General features: G+C 37.4%; 1 protein-coding gene across 4 annotated transcripts in view; it reads left to right on the top strand.

Annotated features, from left to right (window-relative positions):
- nlgn1 (neuroligin 1) overlaps positions 1–17,484 on the top strand; it is a 529,171-nt gene that overhangs the window by 108,577 nt on the left and 403,110 nt on the right. The window lies entirely within an intron of this gene.

Genomic DNA, 17,484 nt, shown 5'->3' with positions numbered 1-17,484 from the left:
CTCGATAAATCAGCCATTCAGAGGCTCTGAATCCCCCTTTTCGCATACCCGCCAACTGTAATCCTCTGTAAAATGTGTAAAGTTGCCTCTTTTCCTTCCCCTTTTCTGCTGTATTTCCCGCAGACTACCCCAACCCCCCCCCCCCCACACTTCCGGCTGTGTGCTAATGCGAATGTAATGATGTCTTTCTTGTTGCTTTTTTTGGTTGATTCGATGGGTGACCGTGGCGAGGAGCTGAAATAATCAGCCATTTGGTTATTTGATAACACCTGCAGCCCCCCAACAAGCCCACTGCCAACACTGCCAACAGTCAAGTGTGTTTAAGAGATGTAGGCTAATGTATTCCCCCTGCAAACTGTGTCAGAATGGTCTATTCTCTTTTGATTAAGGTGAATCTCGTTTTAGCAGCCTTAATTAGAATTAATCTGACAAATTACTCCGGCTAATATTAATTGACTGATAATGAAGGGCTTGGACCTCGAATGGAGGCTTGCTGCTATACAGACAGACTTGGGCTTGTGCTTTTGGAAGGCTTGGGAAGGCTTGGATTAAAAAATAATAATAAATAATAAGCTGTCTGTGGTGGTGGTGGTAGTGGTGCTGATGCTGGTGGTGGTGGTGGTGGTGATGGAGGAGGTGGTGGTGCTTTATCATTTCAGCATTTCATAAAAACCAACAAAGTAATACATTGTATTGTATTATATATAGTGTATTGTTTGGGTTAAGCATCGTTGTACACTATTAAAGTGTATTACTCTTTAAATATATAGCATATAGACAGATAGACAGCTGGTTAGAGAGCTGTTAGATAGTTAAGGTTGAGATAAGCTGTGATTTAAGTTGATCTTGGTAGATGAACCAAGAAGAACAGCATGTATTGATACAATATATACATAAAATATAAGTATTTTCTGTGATTTAGCTAGTAGAATTAATAGGTAGTTATTAATTAGTTAATTCATTCATTTCTCCATCTATACATGCATACATTCATATATACATACATACAGGGCCTTCAGTATCTATCTTCATACAGTAGCTGTGTGAAAACCATTGATGATGAGGTATTTTCTATAGTCTATATTTTCTATAAAGGACATTTGGACTATTTGGAATACATTAAACACATTCAGCTAAATAAAAAGTGCTTCTACAAAAACTAGGCTTCAAATCTGTCTAGGCTTTTCTACAGTTCTATAAAAATAATAATAATACATTATATATTTGCCTCTTTTTGTGCACTAGAGACACTACAGCTACATATACAGAGAAGAAGAATAATAATAAAGGGTCGCAGGCATGCACATTAGTTTATGTTAGATAATGCATCGAGGCAGGCAGCTAATCATTTATTTATCAGGAATAAAAGAGCAATACAGTGCCTTCCTCAGACGCAGGACGCAGGTTGCATTTCTTCAGCCAAAAGGTTTTTTTTTATTTTTTTATTCCGAGTGCCGTGCAAGAAGTGAATTACAATGAGGAGCTGTTTATTCAGCCTGTAGGTCTGGAGTCCAGGTACCGAATCTGTACAGGGGAGGGAGCTAGTTCATAAATAATGGAAGCATTGACTCAGCTGCATTGGTTCAGCCTGTTCATAAATTACGAAATCCTTCTCTTAGGCCTATTTGTTTTCCTCCTTTGACGTTCGCATTTGACATCATATTACGAGTCTGCCCGAGCCTCCCTCTGCTCGGCCGTGCTGGAATTTTCTGAGCTGTGCGGTGCGGCGTTCCACAGTGAAATGACGAATGTGTCCCGGGAACATTTTTCCTTTTCTTTCTGAATGTAAAGACGAATGCGTGGAGTTCATATGTGTTTATTGTGTGACTCATTCGTCTTCTCTTGGTGAAGTCTCTTTAAAAAAAAAAAAAAAAGATTTACTTCAGACTTTGCTGAAGGTTCCTGTGAGATTTGTGTGAAAGTCATACTCTCTAATTTCATTTCAAATAATTGCATTATTTGTCTTTATTTTTATTTTGATTGACACGTCTGTAATCTGTAGATTAGATTCGATTAGATAATATTTTAGTAGTGTCTCTGCATTAGAATGAGTGGAGTTGATCGATTAAACGTATTAAGTTTATTCTGATTAATCACAACAGTATTCTGTTTTAATCAGATGAATCGTGATTAATCACAACTTTTTATTCTTCTTTCTAACACTTAAGGTTCGGAATATCGGATATTAAAAAGTTTATAAAGGAATTGATGTTAAATTACATAAAGTATGTATAATATTGGGGACAGCCATGTATAACAATTAGTCATGATTAAAATCATGATTAAAAAAAAAATAACTTTACAATAAGGGTCACAAAAAACAGTATTTACAACAGTAATAAACATTGTTAAATAATAAGTAACTGACACTAGTTAAGAAATGACTAAACTTTACTACGTTTCATGACTTTACATGTTGTAATTAATAATGAATTTAGACAAAAGTTAAAAAATATATTGTAATGATCAATAATGTATTAACTAGGTCAATTAATAATAAAAGAAAGATTGTATTTCCCTGTATTTTAGAAGAAAAACAGCAATAATTGTCTAATCAATAGTCTAATCTCCTAATTAATCTCTTCCTAAAGATGTAGATTGACAGGTTTCTAACATGATGGGCGTGTCCTTAGTGATTTCCTGAGTGTCTATTGGTCAGATTCACACAAAGCATGGGTGAAAAACACCAATAAGAGATGGATGAAAGACAGATGATGTATTGAGCTAGAGAGAGAGAGAGAGAGAGAGACAGTAGGGACAGTAGGGACGCTGTGTTTATATCACTAAGTAAAAGCACTTATATGTCATCAGCTGTGCATTGTGGGAGGAAGTTAAGGAACCTAATTCATTTGCATTTACCCTAGAATGCTAACGCTGGGTGATTGTCCTGTTAAGGACCTGATTTTACAGTATTTTTTCAGCTTTTTTTATAGAATCACCCATGGTACCTTTTTATTTTTTGTGATGTTGTATGTTGTAAAATTTCCAAAACTTCCAAAACTTTTTATACAGTGTATACTCAACGTTCGTGAGGATGTTACTAATTTTAACGTTAGTATTCTAGGGTTAATCGCGATTAATCACGGCTTTTTCTGCTTTCTAACATTTAAGATCGAAATAAACAGCAATAATTGTCTACACTCTAAAAAACAGAGGTACGATATGAGTACTTTTTTGTACTCAAAGGTACACTCTTTATAATTGTACCCTCAAAGGTACAATATTGGTCTTTACAGGGTCAGATTTGTTCCCTCTGAAGTACAAAGTCATTTCTAACAGCAATAAGTACAAATTTGTACCATTTAACCAGCAGCCAAAAGGTACATTCAGTATTCTGTATCACTGTACTAATAAACAATATATATTTTAACTGCACATTTTTAATTTATAAAGCCAGAAAATTTTGGATCATCAAGTTTTTGAGCCATATTCAGTTGATGATAATGTTTATAATCTTTATAATCTTTACTGGTACAAAAAAGGACTTTTACTGACTTTTATGTACCTCAATATAAGGTACAGCCCCAGCGACAAGCTTTCTACTCTTTTAAGTACTTACTTTTCTTAGTGTGTAGTCAATTATTCTAAGCATTATTTTTATATTTTTCTTCATCGTACAAATGAATCAAAACCCCTCAGACTCTACTGCTGCTTTCCTAAAGCACTGCAGAAACTGCAGCAACTGTAAACTATTTACACATAAACACTGACAGGTTTCTAACGTGATGGGCGTGTCCTTAGTGATTTCCTGAGTGTCTATTGGTCAGATTCACAGAAAGCATGGATGGAATTCACCTAGTAGAGATGAGATACACACGATATATTGAGATAACAAAAGAGAGAGAATGCGTAACTCAACAGTAGGGACGTCACCAGCTGTGAATTATGGGAAGAACCTGATTTTTTTAAAATTTGCATTAAAGTCTCCAGATTAATCACATGCATTAATGCATTGATGTTGACAGCACTAGTTAAAATGTTAAACTGTGATCAGGGCATCTCACGATACAATATTAATCACAATACTGTGATTCTTGCAATACAATTCTCTATTCCTTATTCATTTGATTAAAGTGTCACCATTTGGAGAAATAAAACTTCAGTGATTTTCCTATACATTTATTTTTATTCCAATTCAGTTATTCATTCAGCTGCTACTTAGCTGTATATCCCCCATCACTAATGATGCCACAACACAACACAAGGAGGGTGAAGACTAGCACATGCCTCCTCCGATACATGTGAAGTCAGACTCCGCCTCTTTTTGAACTGCTGCTGATGCTATAGCATTGCAGAGTAGCATCACAGCAGCGCTAACGCTCAGAGGAAAGCGCGGCTCGGTTCTGATACATCAGCTCACAGACGCGACGCAGCCTTGTGCTGATTCACATCACCCTAGGAGTGATGAGGGGAAAGAGAGAGCGCCATCTACTACTGTACTGAACCTACCCAGAGAGAGCAAGGCCAATTGTGCTGTCTCAGGGCTCCGACAGCTGATGGCAAGCTGCATGACCGGGATTCACTGCTGGAGCCCTCTAGTCGTAGGGTGTTCACAGCGTCTAGGTTTATCCAATAGTATCGATATCGATATTTTCTCCCACCCCTATTTATTGGCTGGCTCTACTCTTCCACTAAACTAAACTCTCTAATTTTTCTTTCATTTGTGCTCAGTTTTGGTTCATTGTCCCGTTGTAAGATGTATTTTCAGTAGCGCTACAGCTTTTGGACAGATGGCCTCACATTCTGCTCAAGTATTTCTACAGTACGCTTTGGAATTCATTGTTGAGTCTATGGTAGCCAGCTGCCCGGACTCAGAAGCAGCGCCTCATAATACATTCATCAATGTTCTGTAGAGTCAGAAATTCAGCTCAGAGGCAGGAGTTCTAGAAATAATCTGCAGCAATCTGAAAGCATGCATGATGATTAGTTCATTAGTCTGAACATATTAACTGTCAGACGTTTACAGTCCCAGTGCAGGCGGTTTTTACATTGTAAATTTAATATTGAAGACTACAGTGGTGTAAAAAAAAAAAGTATTTGCCCACTTCCTGATTTTTTGCATGTTTGTCACACTTAAATGTTTTGGATCATGAAACCAATTTAAATATTAGTCAAAGACAACACAGATAAAGACAGAATGCTATTTTTAAATGAAGGTGTTTAATATTAAGGGACAAAAAATCCAAACCTACATGGCCCTTTGTGAAAAAAGTGATTTCCCCCTTGTTAAAACATACCGTCACTGTGGTTTCTGACACCTGAGTACACTGTTACATTTAACAATTAATCAATAATCACATCTTTCAATTCAGCCATCACGTAATGGAAGCAGTTACCAGCAAATCAGATAAAACGAACAAAATGCAGCTAATCTTCAGTCTGAATATGGAATATATTTAAAAATCTACTAGTTTTAAATGAAAATCTGCACAGATCCAGTTAGTTTTTGGTTTCATAGATGGTTTTAAACCATCATTAAATTCTTTTCAAACTGTAGATGAACCAAACGATGGTCCAGTAGATCCAGACCCAGATCTACAATGTAGAAAATACATTAAATAGATAAATAAAAAAAAAAAACTTGGAGGTCCAAAACTGCCTCAAATTCTATATTTCTAGTCTTTCATTTAAGCCGACTTGCTAAATCTATACATCTCTCTGACAGTGTGATGGTTAACTCATGACACTGACATCAGCGTGATCATAGCATGCTAAAGCTTTGATGTTAACCCTGGACCATCTCAGACATCTTTGAACATGTTTTCTTTTTTACTTTTTATCTTCTTGCTGTCTTTTAAAACTGAGCTGAAGCAAGAATCTTTAATATAAATATAGATAAAATACTGAGATGGCAGATTTCACTTTGTGTTCTTTGTGTTTTTTTGTTCAATGTCAATGAAAAACTAAACAAACAGGGACATTATGTTTGATTAAGACATTAAAACAATATTAAAATAAAGAAATAAGGTGTGTATAAGTTTATATAGAGAACAGTCCCTGTTATAACCTTGATGGGATGTGGCAGATTAAATGCTCCAGTCTTCACAGCATTATTTATTGATGTTTAGATACTGCAGCGCTGACCTAAAGCTTTTTAGTATGTTAAATCTGTTCAGCCGCAGCCTTTTATCTTTCTCTTCAGACGGATTGGACGCCCATAGGCTTTGAATACCTTCATATCTTTTTCTCTGAGAGAAACCAGAGGTGCTTTATTACAGTGGCTCGGTTGCTTGGAACTTTTCTGCCATATTTAGTTGTTCGGCTGAAACTAATGCTTATTTTGGTGGTCGATTAGATTTTGATTGGTCAACAAACAAAATCAAAATGATTAAACAGCTTTCACTATCCCTTCAAAATATGGCTGCACAGTATATAGTGCCTGGAGAAAAATGAGGACAGCACTTTATCTGAGGAGCTCCTGCTGCTGTTCCTCACTGTATGTTTCAATATTGCCCAGCTCTAACTGTAGCACATGCGCACATTGTGATATAATGGTAATACTGAACTGATATACTATGAGTTTCCCTGCTAAATGTCTTGGTTAACGTGGGAATTCATTTTTCTGTTGATGACGGCAACATCAATCCAGGCCCGGAGGCATTAAAGCAGCCACAAACCATGATGCCCCCTCCACCATGTTTCACAGTTGGGATGATTTCTCCACACACAACGTTGTGTGTTCCTTCGAAACAACTCTATTTTGGTTTTATCTGTCCATAATCTATTTTGCCAATAGTGCTGTGGAACATCCAGGTGCTCTTTTGCAAACTTTAAATGTGCAGCAATGCTTTTTGTGGTGTCCTCCCATGAACTCTTGTTCATTATTGTTTAATGTTTTTCTTATTGTAAATTTGTCAACAAAAATGCTAGCATGTGCCAGAGATTTCTGTAAGTCTTCAGCTGACACGCTAGGATTCTTCCTCACCTCATTGATCATTCTGCGCTGTGCTCTTGCAGTCACCTTTACAGGACTTTATCACGCCGAGAGAGAGTCTGAGCACATTTAATGACCAATTTATGCAGAAATCCAAGTATAATCCCAAAGGGTTCAAATACTTTTTTTTTGCAACTGTATAAGTAATACATAAATAAGATATGTCATGGAAAATTGGAACAGTGCAGAGTTGTAGCATGGTATGTTTGATTTTATTTGCCTTTTTGACATTGCATGCTCTGCAATTTACTATTTGCAATGATTAAGTTATGCTGAAATGATACAGTATTTTGTACAGCCCTAATCAATGTTGTATTTTTAGATCCATTGGATTTTATGCATATCCATTGTCATAGATACAGTATATACAGGAGTTGGACAATAAAACCTGGTTTTAGAGCACAATAATTTATTGTGGTGACGGACAGTTCTGGTGGAAACAGGAGAGTTGAGGTGCACATTGAATTCTGCGTGATTTGATCAGCCGTGGTTTTATGTTTTTTGGATACAATCCGGGTTAGCACCCAAATATCCCTTTCAGACAGCTTCCTCTTGCAGCGTCCACAGTTAATCCTGTTGGATGTGGTTGGTCCTTCTTGGTGGTATGCTGACATTACCCTGGATACCGTGGCTCTTGGTGCACCAACAATTTGTCCTCTTTTGAACTCTGGTATGTCACCCATAATGTTGTGTGCATTGCAATATTTTGAGCAAAACTGTGCTCTTACCCTGCTAATTGAACCTTCACACTCTTACAGCTCTTACTGGTGCAATAATGTGCAATTAATGAAGATTGACCACCAGGCTGCTCCAATTCAGCCATGAAACCTCCCACACTAAAATGATGACAGGTGTTTCAGTTTCATTGTCCAACTCCTGTAGGTCTTTATAGTATTCCAGAAGAGTTGATGTTTTGATAATGAGCCAAATTGTTAAAAAGGTACAAATAAATCAGATATTGTCCAATAATTTGACCCCATATTAGTGCATCTTTAAATAAAAACCGTACAGCTGATGGTTGCTAAGTTGTTAACTAAACTTGCTGCTTTTAAACTCTTACAGTAAACAGTCATATCCTTTGAGACGAGCTACAAGCTGCAGTATAGAACTGATAATGAGTGAGGAGGTGGACATCAGCAGGTGGAGAGGAAGAGAAAAGAGGAAGAAAAAAGAACAGAGAACTAGATCTATTAAAGGAACCTGAAGAAGCTACTTAATACAGCCTTTAGCATTTACTGAGAAAGTCACTCTTTGGGCTTCAATAACTTAAAGTTTGATTAACTTTGAGCCTCTGATAAAGTACAACAACAGTTTAGCCAGTTATGAACAGTAACAGTAACTGTGATATCATTTTGAGTACAAATCTCTTATCTCTGTCTGGTATTCTCAAAATTTTTGTAATCCCAGACCCTTTCCAATTCAGATAATTTTTTTTTTTTAAATACAAGCATCAATAAGAAAAATATAAATCATGATATTCATTTTATATTGAAGTACTGGAGGTGTCAAACATCTTTTTTTGTTTTTCTCATGGTACGACCAAAAATGTATGTCACAGTATTTTTAAGTTTCTGGCGGTTATACTTTATATCACTGTATTTTTATTATTTTTGATTTGATATATATTTTTTGCATGACTGGGCTTTAATGTACATTTGTGACGTACATGTAATATAAAACACTAAGGCTTTAAATTAAGGTTTGATTACCTTTTAGGTTTACTTTGTCCCACGAAACTTAACACAATATATGAAGAACTCTTTATATGAGTATGAAGACTTTATTATCAGAAAAAAAAAACAGCTGAAGAATATAAACAATAGACCTTAAAAAGAGATACACCAGCAACTTTAACACAACTTCCTTTACAAAACTACATATTTTAATCAGTTCCATAAACGTATAAATGGACCTAAAATACTAAAAGTATTTGAAAGAGATATTTCTCAAAAGCTCTATAGCATAAGTAAGATAAGTATAATATCAATTTAAAAAATATTATTATTGAAGCCATTATAGTATAAAATTCAGCCACAATTCCCTTCTTTCACCATTTAACAAATAAATTCAATGTGCATTAAAAAAAAAAAAATAAGCTACAGTATTAATGTTTTTCAAAGGGCTGTTTCACCTCGTATCCAGAGTTTTATGTAGTTTTTATGTAGCGTGTGACTTCACAGGGCTGAGCTACCATCATTCCAGTTTTAGCTTGTGAGCTGTATCTTCTTCTTTGGTGGTGCTGTTCTATACAGTACTCCAGTACTCTACACAGCGCCTCTAGTGGTATGGCTGTAAATGAAAAATGCACAGTGGTTCTAAATTCCCCTCCGATATACCAGATAAATACGTATAAAGCCCAACACTAGCTGCAACTAACGATTTTTTTGGTAGTTGACTTATCTCGTAATTATTTTTTTAATATTGGGATTAGTTGAATTGACAATAGACATTTGTGCTATACCTTAAATGAGCCCTATTTTAGTGATCTATAGGCAAACCGTTAGCCATGCACCATGCAGCTTCATTTACGGCGCATCAGTGTGTCTTTGCTATCGTAACGACAGGAAAAGTACACCTTGTGTGGTTTGAAATGTACAGAAGGCATGTACTAATTTTCTTTATTAAGCATGGGTGTGTTTTGGCTGTAACGTTTAATTTGCACTAATTTGTAACATTTGATTTTGGCAGATTGCTATTTCAGGGGTGCAACTACAGTACCTGGACCATGTCCAACGATTCACAGTAGAGAAAACTGATCTGCTCGGTCATTTAAGTAATATAAAAATGACATACTTTTTGTTGATGTAGAATAATTTTATTTTATTCTGTTTTTTGTTAATTGTAGATGTAAAAGCTTGCAACACGGTTGTGTTCAGTCAGTGGTGCACCTGTGTTTCCATTGCCAAGATTGCAATACGGCAGAAATTGACCTCAACTCAACTCATTTCCAGACCACCCCGCCCATCAGTGTACAGTATATATTCATATCCTTTATTGCTATTTAAACAAACCAGAGAGAGCAAGGCCACTTTTGCTTTCTCGGGTCTCCGGCAGCTGATGGCAAGCTGCATGACCGGGATTCGAACCAGCAATCTCCCAATCATGGTGGCAGAGCTTGGCCCACTGGATTCACTTTGACTTTAAGATAGATAAACACAAATCGGATTCTGGAGTCTTTATTCTAGTTGAATTCTAGTTGATTGATTTTAGTTGAGTCAGTTGAGTTTACGGTTGGTGAGAATGTTTATTTTGGCTCATATCAAACTTCAGATTAGTTCACAGATTGCCTGTTTGCTGTTTGCCAGGACCCCTGAGGACCCCACATCGAGAACCATGGCCCTATGCAATACCTCACATTTTCAGCTGTTGCAAAAACAACAGAATTACTATATTTTACATAAACTCCATAAGGCACGCATTGGTAAATTCATTTTTCTCAATTTATCTTGCGAGTCACTTTATAAGGTTGGATGGAACTGCAACACCCGTGAGAACAGAGCCGCGCATTCCATCATTCGGGTTATAAATTTACCACAGTTAAATGAGAGTCAGGCATATTTGTCTTTTTCGATGCTCTCTCAGTGTGAGGCATTTCTACCTACCGGCTTTTTAGATTCCCATTTGCTGAGTTCCAGACAAAGCCTCTGTTTGAGAGCCTCCTGCGTCGTTTCTCCTTTCCTTGCCGAGGGAAAGTGATTATTTTGCTGTAATCATTTGTGCGTGGCTGACGTGGCGGTGCACAGTGGGCTCGGGGAAGAACAGCGGCGGCTGCCCTTTAAAGCGTGCTCCTGTTTTCCATTCTTACTCTGAAGTATGGATGATTTTCTGGGCGCTTTATGATGGAGAGCTCAATAGTTGGGCTGCCTGGTTTATATTTCGTCATTCGCATGTTCTTTTTGTTATTTATATGCTCTTAGGGGGATTTTTTTTCTTTTTCTCTGGAAGCACGCATCCATTCTTACACAGTTGGTTGTAGTCGGGGCTGCAACGATTAGTCATCATAATCAACAATGTTGTTTATAAAATTTTGTCGACTCCAAATTTGAACCGTTGATTTGTAACTACAATGCTTTACAAAAAATGATTATTTTAGCAGTCAACAAAAATGACAATTACTTAATCGATTACTCGATTAAGTAACAAGTCAATAATGATCCAGTTATAGGTTGCCAGGTCTGTATAGAACCCTTAGGGGAGTTGCTAGTTGAAACAGAACCATCACTGAGGGGATTCTGAATAGATTTAAGGTCTGAATCAGACTCTAAATGTATTAATATCGCCAATATTTTTGAATATCGTGAACGATATTATACCCTAAAATATCGTACCATATCTCCCACCCCTAATTATCACATCAGGGTTCTACTTTTTAAATGTTTTAGCAAAATAATAATTCACACTGTTCTCATTTCCCATTATATATCTACTAGAGACAGATTATGTAATGTATGGAATGTAACATTTTTTTTCTGATATCATGTAGCCCTAGTTGAATGCTAGATGAAAGTTAGATGAGCATCTTTGAGGAATCTATAATCGACCATCCACCAATAAAATAATAAGTATTTTTGTTCCATTAATGCTCTGCTCTAGACCTACTAGCTTGGTGTTGATGTTCCTGTTACTGTTAGAGATGGGACCGATCCGGTACAACATCGGCATCGGGTCCGATATTGACGTAATTTAATTAATCGGATATCGGGCGAGCCGATTACCGATCCATATTCCAGTCCACAGATTGAGCTAGACAATAAACCCGCCGTAACGTAAACAGGAAACGCATCACTGATCCGAATTCCAGTACAAAATGTAGACAAACAGCTACAGACTGGAGTAAACTATAGTCATAATCCACAAATTCTATAAAACCACAGGCTCTACCAACACTACCCAGCACAAACACAACTATCTGTTATTAAAAACAGCGATTATTTTATTTTTATTTTAGATTGTATTGTAGTTTGGAAATACAGTTAGCATCACCAGTTTAGCCGTTAGCCGTCTCCATTAATATCTGCAGTCTGTTAGCCTAGCCAGCATTGAGCTGTCAGTTGTAACACAGTGTTGTGAATGTAATAAGTAACTAACTCAAGTAAACTAAAGCCATAATTCACATTTAATATCAAACCACAGATCATACCCACTCTAACCAGCACTAAGAAAAAAATGATTAATGTGATTAATTCTGCTCGGAAATACAGTTAGCGTCTCCTGTTAGCCACTAAGCTACGTGTCAAAATCTTCAAAAGTCTTCATTGCAACCAGTGTAAAAAAGTAGTCTAGAACCCTGTATTTAATATTTAACATATTTAATATTAATTTTTTTATTTAATTTAATAAAAATTAAAGTATTTAATTTGAAAGAAAATTATTGTGTGTTTGTATATAAAGTGTGTCAAACGAATGACTTTTAACCCTTGTGTGGTGTTCATATTTTTGTTACTCGTTTACTTTGTTACTTGTATTTAATTCAGCAAAATTAAGCAATTTTACATTAAAATGCTTTACACATGCTCGCTTCACCTAAACTGCAAGCAATATAAACAGCTTACATGGTTAATATTTGCCCTTTACCTTTCTTATGTTACATTTCTTTCAAAAAGTGCTACTCTTTTTTTATTAGTTTTTTAATAAAATGTAAAAGAAAATGAATTAAACTCAAGATATGAGTAGAAAATTTGTTTAGTTTCAAATTTACAAATGAAGCAATGTTTATTAGCCCTTGGCCAAACATACTGTATGTAATATAAATGTGTAGGGGGGGGGGGGGGGGGTGTACAGTGTGTGTTTATTGAAAATGTGTTTTGATATATGTTTTTCACAAAAAATGAGCCAATGCCAATGAGTTTGAATATTTTTTTTAGTATCATTTGATGAAAAATGAAAACGGGTCCCACAGACCCGAACACCACACAAGGGTTAAATGCATTTACATTGAATGCACTTGAAGTAAAAGTGCACTAAAAGTATCGGTATTTGTATCGGTATTGGTATCGGCAGATTTATATCAGTTTTATATCAGAATCGGATCGGAGCTGAAAAAAGTGCATCTTCCCATCACTAGCTACAGGTACTTTCAGCTAAATTGAGACCTGAACTCTGTTGTAGAGCCCGGTCGTCTCGATCTGGCCGAGAAGCCCTTACGCTCGCTCTATGTTTTTATCCGTGATGAAAGCCGGGTTCTGGTGTGGGTCGCTCTTGGTTGGCCGAGTGGAGACGCTGGGAAAGACTTGACCTTTCTCCCTCTGTTTGAGCACTGCGGTTTTAATGGACTGGCACTCATTTTTCTCTCTCCATTATTCTCAGCACTTTGGAGACAAATATTTTTCTTTCTCACCTTTTAAGGGAAGAAGGCATCGGGCGCAGGGAGGCTCAGAGTGCTGGACAAAGCTAAACTGTCTTAATGGACTCTGTGTTACCCCCACCCCACCCCCCGCCGGCTCTGTGCCACCTTCCCGTCATCAGCACAGTCAAAATCCCACTTTCCACCTCTCCATCAGCAGAAGCGCGTGAGAGCGCCGCTGATCGATGGGCGTCCTGCCGCTCGAGCAGTGAGAGAGAGAGAAAGAGAGAAAAGAGAGAGAGAGAGAGAGAGAGAGAGAGAGAGAAAAATGAGAGAAAGAAAGAGAGAGAGAGATACATGCACACCTGCCCACGCTCACAGCACAATATTGATATTAGACCTAATGCTGAGCAGTTAATTCCAATTCATTTGGTTAATTCTCTATGTGATTTTCAAATTTAGGTAATTGCAACACCTTAAATTAAGTGTTTTCTCATCAGTTTAACCCTTGTGTGGTGTTCGGGTCTGTGGGACCAGTTTTCATTTTTCATCAAATGATACTAAAAATATATTTTTTCTAACTCAAACTCATTAGCATTGGCTCATTTTTTGTGAAAAACATATATCAAAACACATTTTCGATAAACACACACTGTACACCCCCCCTCACACACACATTTATATTACATACAGTCTGTTTGGCCAAGGGCTAATAAACATTGCTTCATTTGTAAATTTGAAACTAAACAAATTTTCTACTCATATCTTGAGTTTAATTCATTTTCTTTTACATTTTATTAAAAAACTAATAAAAAAAAGAGCAGCACTTTTTGAAAGAAATGTAACATAAGAAAGGTAAAGGGCAAATATTAACCATGTAAGCTGTTTATATTGCTTGCAATTTAGGTGAAGCGAGCATGTGTAAAGCATTTTAATGTAAAATTGCTTAATTTTGCTGAATTAAATACAAGTAACAAAGTAAACGAGTAACAAAAATATGAACACCACACAAGGGTTAATATGTTCTGCATTGTAGATTAATTAACACTGAAGTCATCCAAACTATGAAGAAAAACATATGCAATTATTATTTAGTAAACAAAAAAAAAAAACAGTGTTAAAAAACAAAATGTGTTTTATATTTCTTGTAAAACTCTTGTTTAAAATGACAGTTTTGCAAATTTTGGCTGGATTTTCTCAGTCAGTTTTATAAGGTAGAGTCACCTGGAATTCAGTCTTTCAGTTAACAGCTGTGCTGCTGAACTCATCAAGAGTTAATTACTTGATTTTTTTTTGTCTCTTAATAAAGTGTTTGAGAGCATCAGTTAAAGTAAAGTAGTGAAGAGGTAGAGTTGACCTGATTTAGCTTTTATCCTGACGAGCAACATTCTAATAATGTTCTACAATAATATGTGGCTATTTTATAATAAAATCGACCAGTCCTGATTAAAACATTCCAAAATGAGATGCACATATTAACAGAATTTAGAGATTTGACCATAGTTTGATAGTACAAATAGTAAAAAAGGATGTCCTTTATTATTTATTATACATAACCGGTAATGCTAGCGGCAAAGCGACAATGCTAATGTTTGATATCAGAATGATGTCACTGTGCTGGTTAGATATGGTAAGTTCTGCTCTTTGTTATGATATGTTGCTGTGGTGCAGTGGATAACACCACTACCCGATCATGTGGGAGACTGGGGTTTAATTCCTACTGTGGGTGACTGAATGCTGTGAAACGGCCTTTACCTCAGTAATAAAAATAACCTTGTAAGTTGCTCTGGATAAATAGGGTACTTAAATACAATTAAATTAATATTTGTAGGATGTCTGTACATTACTCTGGTCTTTAGTTTTGAAGGTTAGAACACCAGCAACAAGATACAGTGTCACTGCTGTTTTTTTGGATTTCGTTTTTATTTCCCCAGTTCCATGATTCTGTCCGTGTTTTCCGCATTGCAGAGAGCCCTATGTAATTTAAATGTTTTAATTAAAGGAGAACACTGGTGTAAAATGGGCTTTTGTTGTAGTAAAACATGATAAAAAGTTCTTACCTTTGATGAATAGCACACCAAATTTTAACCGATTGTCCAAACACCCTTCAGCCTGGGTGACACAAGGCATAATTTGCCCCGATAAAACAATTTCCCCACCGTTATCCAACTCAAAGTAGCTCCACACCTAACCTTGCTAGAATCTGAAGAGCCCTGACATTTAAAACGAGGCATTTATAACTTAAAAAGTGCAGAAGAAGCTTATTAAACACCACTTGTTAAATCCTATAACGCTAACTTCAGCTCCGAGCGGCCCAATTACTATGTATATGTATATATGTCTATGTCATTATCAGTACAGGAATGGTGGCGCTCGGAGCTGAAGCTCGAGCTATAGCATGTAAACAGAGTTTTTTTAGGGTTTTCAAAAGCTTCTTGTGCACTTTTTACATTATTGATGCGTTGTTTTAAATGTCAGGGATCTCCGGATTCTAGCAAGGAGGTGTGGAACTACTTTGAGCTGCTGGATAACGGTAGAAAAGGTGATTTATCTGGGAAAATTATGCCCTGTGTCACCCAGTCTGAAGGGTGTTTGGACAAACAGAGGTGTGCTATTCATCAAAGGTAAGAACTTTTATCATGTTTTACTTCAACAAAAGTCCATTTTACAGAGAAGATCTCCTTTAAACTTAAAGACATTAAAGGGTAATTTTCTTTCTTTACTTGTTGACCGCTTCATTTTTGTCTCTCGACTTGGTCACCAAGTCATCCAGTCATCCAGTGGTCTTTGCTGTATTTCTAGCATTATTTGCATGTGGACACTGGCGAGGTATTTACAACCAAACTATCAAACTGTATAATCTGCACTGAAGTGTACTGTGCATCATCATTAACCAGGGGCTAATCTAATATTAATGTTTTATGATGCGACGAGGAGGCATAGTCATACACGGCGTAATCAAGCAAATGAATCAATTAGTCCGTGTTGTTGCCGCTGCTGCTGTTATTAAAGCTGCGCTACGGATAACGCTAAAAGCCAGAATCACCGCGTTGATTTCCGACTGACCATCCAGGCCCTCTCGAGTCCTCCGAGTTTGTCTTCTGATCGCTACAAATGAAGCAACACATGAAGAATCATCTCTGCGTTTCGCCTCCTCCCTAGTTAACAGTTGGAACCCCCGAGGGCGTTTAACCGTCTTCCGAGCTCTTGAGCGACGGACTAATTATGACTTTGATGTCAAATAATTTAATTGGCCCTCCTGGTTACTTGACTGGCTGGCGCTGATGGGTTGAAAGGGCCCGGTTTGCAGCGGGAGCTCGGGCGTTCGGAGTTTGGCGAGCTGGCCCTCTTCCCTGGTTGCATTAACGGGAAGTGCGGTCTAATTGTGCAGTTTATTATTTTCTGAATGTATGATAATGACGTTCCCACGCACGCCGCGCTCCGGCCTGTTCTCGGAGCCCCGCGGAGAGCGAGTGGGAGGTGTGTTTTCTCCCGAGGCCTGCGAATCAGCGGAGTGCTCGGGCTGTTGGCGGAGCCCGCTCGCTTTCGCACGCCAACATGCTGCTTCACGGATGACCTTGCAGTGCAAATGTCACAAAGATGGCAGTCAGGTGAAATGAAGAGAACAAAACGAACGAGTGCCTTCCCACACATGCAAACACCATTTTTGTGTGTTGTTTGCACCTTTTACTTTTTTTGCACGCACACCCTTGAGGGAGGGAAGCTCAGGGACGACTAGGAATAAGTGAGTGAGTGAGTGAGTTAGTGTGCAAAAGAGAGAGGGACAGGAGGAAAAAAGATTGAGAGAAAGAAAGAAAGAAAGAGAAAACACTCGTACACTAACATACAGAGCTCTAGCTCAGAATGTGTTTGTTTGGTGTGTGGGCAGACTCTGCTTCCCCTCGGTTTGGTTTGTTTTCACACAGGCGCAAAAATCTAATCACACTAAAACACACCCTAACAAACCATGTGAGCATGTCGTCTTCTCTGATTGGAGCTATCAGTGCTGTCTGGTGTGGGAGTAAGAAAGTACTGTGTTCAGTGTGAAAATAGCTTAGCGTGGCACAGCAGAGACAGCATTTGTTTAGATATAGTATTTATCTGGGCAATAAATCAGGTTAAACTGCACCTGAAAAGCCATTTAGCTCAGGTACGACTAAGAATTAGTGAGTGAGTGTGCAAAATAGAGAAAGACAGGAGAAAAAGAGTGAGAGAGAGAGATAGAGAGAGAGTGAAAGAAAGTGACAGCTAATGTAAAGGAAAGAGC

Source organism: Astyanax mexicanus, chromosome 16 (genome assembly GCF_023375975.1).
Source record: "Astyanax mexicanus isolate ESR-SI-001 chromosome 16, AstMex3_surface, whole genome shotgun sequence".
Classification (NCBI taxonomy): domain Eukaryota; kingdom Metazoa; phylum Chordata; class Actinopteri; order Characiformes; family Acestrorhamphidae; genus Astyanax; species Astyanax mexicanus.
This window is presented reverse-complemented; position numbering and strand designations above follow the sequence as displayed.